Source organism: Misgurnus anguillicaudatus, chromosome 12 (genome assembly GCF_027580225.2).
Source record: "Misgurnus anguillicaudatus chromosome 12, ASM2758022v2, whole genome shotgun sequence".
Lineage (NCBI taxonomy): Eukaryota > Metazoa > Chordata > Actinopteri > Cypriniformes > Cobitidae > Misgurnus > Misgurnus anguillicaudatus.
This window is the reverse complement of record NC_073348.2, coordinates 7,366,933-7,374,067: the sequence shown is the minus strand read 5'-3', so window position 1 is coordinate 7,374,067 and position 7,135 is coordinate 7,366,933. Positions and strand designations below refer to the sequence as shown.

Below are 7,135 nucleotides of genomic sequence, written 5' to 3'. Positions count from 1 at the left end.
TGCGAATAGTACATAAGTTGTATATTTAAGATATTAGGGGACTTTCCCAGTAGACTTAAGGATCAAAGGCGTGCCATGAGGCCCTGAATATGATTCCTGGAATTCGGACCCGAGACCGTGCCTATAAATTGATGCTGGTGCAGAACTGAGGCAGATCTGGAGACCGCGCAGCATCCAGCATCTCCGTTGTCTGACAGCCTGAAACCTTGTGTGCTCTAGACTTAGTACTTATTAGACTTTGTATTTTTGTCTTGTTACTTTTAGTTAACTTGGTATTTTTTATTTCTTTTCTTTTTCTTTTTAATTCGGCAAAACTTGTAATCGCAACTAGCTAAACTGTATTAATAAATTTTCTAAAAGACAAGAAGAAGTGTGCTTGCGTGAACTTAGCTCAAATAATCAACCACGGGGAAGTCTTCTAATAATTATGTGAGTATAATCCAATTTTCAGTTTCTATCTTATTTAAGGTAATGTACGATTGGTATACTAGGGAAGTAATTGTTAGATTTGATTATCCTTGCCTAACCCTGAATAGAAAGAATAGGCAAAGGTACAAATTTTCGTACCATAAAACAAAGCTGTTACATTAAGGTAAAAAAACTGCATAGTGTGTCTTTAATTTTTAACAGTGTGATTAAAATTAAGAGTTTAAACCTTTTCCATTGACAATGTCTATGGTAAAGTGAATTTCCAAAAAAAGGCCAGTGAAACAGAGTGCCAACGCTGTGGTTGAGTATGCATTCTGATACCACATAAACCAGCCTAGCTCTCCGGTGTTGTAATCAACCTTTTTCTGGACTGTGCTTTTTTATGTATTCCTTTTAGATGTTGCGTAGCCTAAATTATTGGTGTTGTTTCTGTTGTCTGAAATGCCTATTCTAAACTGCTCGAGCATTTTTGCAACTAATTGCATCCCAAGGATGAAACCAACACTGGTGCAAACATATTAGGGGTGACAACAACGTTGTTTGGTCCTGTCCCGGAATAAACAAGGTGGTGTAAAGAAATCAATAACACAGACTTGAGATACCTACAGTAATGATCTGTGGATGGTGATCCTCGCTGTGTAGCTAAAAGACTTCTAGGGTTTTAACGGCGACTGGGAACCATCGTAATATGTGCATTACCGCCACCTTCTGCTCAGGAGTGCGAAACAGACAGATTTATGGGCCAGTCACACCAAAAGCGCTTTAAACGCTTGCAAACGCAAGGCGTGACACACTGCCTTTTTAAAAAAATATCATATTGCTAAGCAACCAACGAGTCAGCTGTCTTGTCAATCAAATATTGAAGTGTAAGCGCTCTTTTGCTGTTAACTGTCATATTAGCAGAAACTTTAAAAAGAGGGCGCTTGCTCTGACCTTGTTTGAGAGAGTGAGCGAGTGGAGTCCGGTTCTTCAAAGCAGCTGTAAACTTCCCTCACCACAACGTAATGCCCGCCTCTCCCCTCATTCGATTGGACAATGCAAAAACGCGAATGACGTCGGGCGCTTCTCCGCTCTTCTTCAAAAACGCGTGCGCGGCAGGCGGCAAAAAACCGCAAGGCGCTCGGCGCGCAAACACGCCCTGCCCATAGAATATCATTCAAAAAAGGCGCATGCAACTGCCATAAACGCTTTTGGTGTGACTGGCCCCTTATATTATATTTATCAGTACCGTCTCCCTAATAAAACCTTTACTATTTATTTCACTTGACCATTCTATTAAATCCTCAAAATGTAATTCTTGAACTCCACTTTTCTTTACCACTTTTCATGATAGACACCCGAGTTTGTCAGTGTGTCTACCACGGAAGAATCCGTAGTGCCGCAAAAGAAATTCACAATAAGCAAAAGGCAACAAACTGAATTATACAGTTGTGTTCAAAATTATTCAACCCCCCAATGCTGTTAAGGGTTTTAGGGAATTTAGTGTACATTTGTAATTGTATTCAGAATGAAATCATACAAAGACTTCTTAAAGAACCATATGCAACTAAAATGACATCAATTGGTTTTGTAATATAGTAGTAAATGTTTCTTTTGTGAATTCTTCATTGACACAATTATTCAACCCCTTAAAGAACTACCACGGTGAAGAACAGAGGTTCATTGAAGTGTTTTCAATCAGGTATTGAAAACACCTGTGGATGTCAGGGAACAGCAATAAAGCCTAATAAGCACCAATTAGGCAGCTTTAAAATGACTGTGATACTCAGCTCCTTCTAAACATTTACTGGTGTGGTTACAAACATGGTGAAGTCAAAAGAATGGTCCAGGAAGACAAGAGAAGAGGTGATTAATCTTCACAGGAAGGGCAATGGCTATAAGAAGATTGCAAAGATGTTAAACATACCAAGAGACACCATAGGAAGCATCATTCGCAAATTCAAGGCAAAGGGCACTGTTGAAACACTTCCTGGTCGTGGCAGAGAAAAGATGCTAACTGCGACTGCTGTGCGCTATCTGAAGCATAGAGTGGAAAAAAGTCCCTGTGTGACTGCTGAGGAACTGAGAAAAGATTTGTCAGATGTGGGTACTGAAGTTTCTGCTCAGACAATACGGCGCACCCTGCGTACTGAAGGCCTCCATGCCAGAACTCCCAGGCGCACCCCCTTGCTGTCTCCAAAGAATAAGAAGAGTCGACTGCAGTATGCCAAAAGTCATGTGGACAAACCACAGAAGTTTTGGTATAGTGTTCTGTGGAAAATTAGAACTGTTTGGGCCCATGGATCAACGCTATGTTTGGAGGAGGAAAAACAAGGCCTATGAAGAAAAGAACACCTTGCCTACTGTGAAGCATGGTGGGGGGTCAATCATGCTTTGGGGCTGTTTTGCTTCTGCAGGTACAGGGAAACTTCAGCGTGTGCAAGGTACCATGAATTCTCTTCAGTACCAGGAGACATTGGATGACAATGTGTTGCAGTCCGTCACAAACCTGAGGCTTGGGAGACGTTGGACCTTTCAACAGGACAATGATCCCAAGCATACCTCCAAATCCACTAGAGCATGGTTGCAGAAAAAAGGCTGGAACATTTTGAAGTGGCCATCGCAGTCACCAGACTTAAATCCGATTGAGAACCTCTGGTGGGACTTAAAGAAAGCAGTTGCAGTGCGCAAGCCTAAGAATGTGACTGAACTGGAGGCTTTTGCCCATGATGAATGGGCGAAGATACCCGTAGATCGCTGCAAGACACTTGTTTTTTTTTTTTTTTTGAAAATGAAGTTTTTTTATTATTGGTTTTCTTTTATATATTACAAAACATACTCGTATACAATTACAGAAATAAAATACCATTTACAAAATAACACAACCACAAGTGAGTACAATAACATTTAACAATAGCAGTACATTTAAAAGCACAGCAGGATAACCAAATTCACACTTCATGAAGTGACAGCCTGAATAAAATTCTCAAACATGTTAAAATCCTTCTGATTCCCATTCATTCTGGCTAGCATTTTTTCATACGACACATTCTCTATCATGGATTCAGTCCACATTTTAAGTGAAGGACATTGCGTATCTTTCCAGAATCTTAGTATCTGACGTAATGCCGTAGTTACACCTATTGTAACAAGGGAAAACTCTTTATTTTTAATTTGAGGAATCTCAGATTTATCTCCTAAAAGACATATTCTTGGTGAAAATGGAAGGTCAAATCCTAAACATTTACCAATATATTTTAACACATATTTCCAAAATTGTTGAATCTTTGAACATTGCCAGAGAGCATGAAAGTATGTGCCAGTTTCTTGTTTACATTTCCAACATTTATTATCCGTCTGACAACCCATTCTAAAAAGTCGCACTGGTGTAAAATAATATCTATGTAATACATTATACTGTATAAATTTGCCTCTTGCTTCCTTTATATACCTTCCACTGTGGGACAAAATTCTGTTCCAAGTGTCTTTATCTATGTCAATATTAATGTCTCTTTGCCAAATCAATCTCAAGTTTTCACAGTTTTTGTCACCAGTCCTTAAAATGAGCTGGTAAAATGTAGATGCCTTTTGAACGGGTCTAGGTAGTTCAAAAAAAATTTCTAAAACATTCTTTTCTTGCCCCATAGGAATCTTTGCCACCAAACAGTTTCTTATCTGTAAATATTTCCAGAAGTGATCCCGGCCTTCTAAACTAAATTTTTCTTTTAAATTAGTATAAGATAAAAGCTTATCATCACTATATAAATCCTTTAGGGTACGTATTCCATTTCTAAACCACTGTCCCCAAAACAGGTTTTTTTTCCCTACCTTAATGTAGCAGTACGGTTTTCTATCCCCTGACGTCATCTGGCCAGCTGATGCGTGTGTTGTTGATGACCATGTATCTGCCTATAAAAGCGTTTCAGTTCACGTTATGCGGGTGCGTTTGTTCCATCAGCGAGCGAGCCGCCGTACTTCCGGGGTTTTTGAGTACGAATGGTAGTAAGGTAAGGGCTGCTTTCAGTGAATGATTTGCAATGTTTATGGTGTAGTGCACTGGGCTTTATGAAATTCATTGACTTAAGGGTGGACTGAGGAGCTTTTCGGGAAACCCGTTAATCGCTGCGTGAATGGAGACATTTATATTACACGTCTACATCTGTGCTTCGTGAGTTCCAACACAGGTATGTGGTGACTTTACTCCTAATGTTATAAAGGCTGTAATGATTGATTGAGTAAAGTGCGTTATTTTCCTATTTAAGGTGTGGGTCAATGTGCAAGGGACGTTACAGTGGGTTGCTGTAGTGGGCTTGCTGCTGGCTGCGTGGCTTTCTTGCGCTACGTGCATTGCTTACACTGCTGGCTTTACCTTCTGCTTTCAACTGCAGCCGCTTTGCGCTACGTCATCATCTGGGCTGTACTAACTCTACTGAAGGGATTTCGCGCTACGTCATCTGTGCTCTGCTTTGCCTGCATCGCTCTGCTTTGCCTGCTTCGCTCTGCATTGTCTGCTTCGCTTGGGTCAGCTGGGCATTCTAATTTACATTTCTGACGGGTGGCGCTCTGTGCTGCTGCGGGTTTGCGCTGTTTGCGGCGTTGCTGGGTTATACCAGCTGATTAACATTGCGCTGCTCATGTGCTAATAGTTTACTGTTGCAGCATTGCAGTATTTCGCAGGATCAGCTGGACCGTGGTCTGGATTTGGGGCGTGGTGCTTATCCAATTGTAGCGTGAGTAACTGATTTGAAATCGGCGTGTGACAGAGTAGTCATTATCTGACTGTCACTAGCATTATTCTACTCTGAATTCCTTTGGTTCTGATTTATTAGTTTATTTTTGTATTATCTCTATTATTTCTGTTGTCATTTATTCTTATTAGCATTATTCTTTACTTACTTTGATTATTGTTTTTTTATTATCTATAATGATATTTATTATTATTTAGAATTATTTTGGTCTATTACTTTATTGTTTTCAGTCTTGAGCTACCGCTTGTTTGTTTTCTTTGTATTAAGCAAGTTAAGTACTTTCTAATTTTGGTGACCTGTGAGGTGTTTTCTTTCTCTGTAGTTTTCATTGCCTCTGTAACCAGTTTACAGGCTTCCTGCCTATTGCCTGTTTGGTAGCTGGGGTGACCGGACGCGGCGCCTACAGTAATAACTTGGGCAGTTAATTGCATGACAAAAACCCAGATTGTTAGAAGTGATGTCCTTTTTTATTGTGTCTTTTAAATGTTACTTATTTGTTTTTGTTTTTTGTTGCTTTCTCTTCAGGTGTGGGTTGGCCGTATCAGCAGATTGTTCCTTTAAGGTGGTGGGCTCCTTATTTGGTTGCAGTGCTGTGTTCACAGTGAGGTGTGCCGTGCTGTAGTGTGCTGTGGTGCGTGTGTGCACGTGTGAGTGCTGTGTGCTTTCTGCCCAAAGAACGTCAGGCCTTCTCCCACCCTGAAATGTTGTTTGTCTTTCTTATTTGCTACTTTTACTATTTGATAACGTGAATAAAATTGAATTCATTTTAAATAAAGCTTTTCTGATTGACTCAACTCTTGTCTGATACCTGACCCAGTCGTGACGAACCTGTGTGCTGTTAAATTGAGGGCAATCCCGGAAATAGCCCCCGGGTGGCGTAGTTGGTACAAATCATTAGTCAGCAATGCCACAATAACATAAGGATTATTCCATACTGATGAGTAATGCTGACACATGTGAGAAATCTTACATTTTTTGTGTACGTTACTCCAAACCTCTTTAGAATGTAGCAATATTGGGTTGGTCATATGATGTACTAAATTCCCCTCTTGGTTTTGTGAAAAAGCTTCTATTGGCCGAAAAGGGTAAGTTAGTTGCCGCTCTATTAATACCCAGTCTAAATCTAAAGCATCTTCCTGCCAGTGTCTAGTGAGCTTAGATATTTCAAATGCTATATTATAAAACTCTACATTTGGTAATGCTAAACCACCCCTATCTTTAGGTAAATATAATTTATTAACACCAATCCTGGGTCTTTTACCATCCCACAAAAAATTCTTAATCATAGCATTATATCGCTTATATATCTGGTGAGGCATAGTTACAGGGACCATTCCAGAGATGTAATTAAACTGTGGCGCTATCATCATCTTAATTATATTAATCTTTCCCCACAAAGTTAGCATAAGTTTCTTCCAACTATCTAACTTTGTTTGTATTTTCTGTAACAATGGTATCATATTCAAATTCAATATATTATCTAAATTTGGGCTTAAGTGAATACCTAAATATTTAATCCCTTTATTCATCCATTTAAACTTAAAAGCACTGACTGAGGAAGACAAACACACTGCTGATACTGGCATAGCTTCTGACTTATGCCAGTTGATTTTATATCCTGAGAATTTGGAGTAAGATTCAATCATATTAAGGAGTACTGGTAAGGAACATGCAGGGTCTTTAACTACTAGTAATATGTCATCGGCATATAACAATAATTTATGCTCTCTTTCCCCGGCAAATACACCTTTAATTCTTGAATCCTCTCTAATCATTGAAGCCAGCGGTTCCAAAACTAATGTAAAAAGTAGTGGGCTAAGAGGGCAGCCTTGGCGGGTAGACCTGGATAGGTTAAAAAAGGATGATGTTATTCCATTAGTTATTACCGCTGCTTTAGGGTTGGAGTAAAGAATTTTAACCCACTTCACAAAGCCTGGACCGAAGCCATATTTTTCTAAGGCTGCGAAAAGAAACCCCCA

At 39.6% G+C, this 7,135-nt stretch overlaps 1 long non-coding RNA gene across 1 annotated transcript; it reads left to right on the top strand.

The window, feature by feature from the left end:
- The first annotated feature begins 3,633 nt into the window (after nt 1–3,633).
- LOC141369152 (uncharacterized) lies at nt 3,634–6,832 on the top strand. The gene is made up of 3 exons (XR_012372718.1): nt 3,634–5,138; nt 5,479–5,561; nt 5,682–6,832. It is a non-coding gene; the product is annotated as an uncharacterized lncRNA (long non-coding RNA).
- The last annotated feature ends 303 nt before the right edge of the window (nt 6,833–7,135 follow it).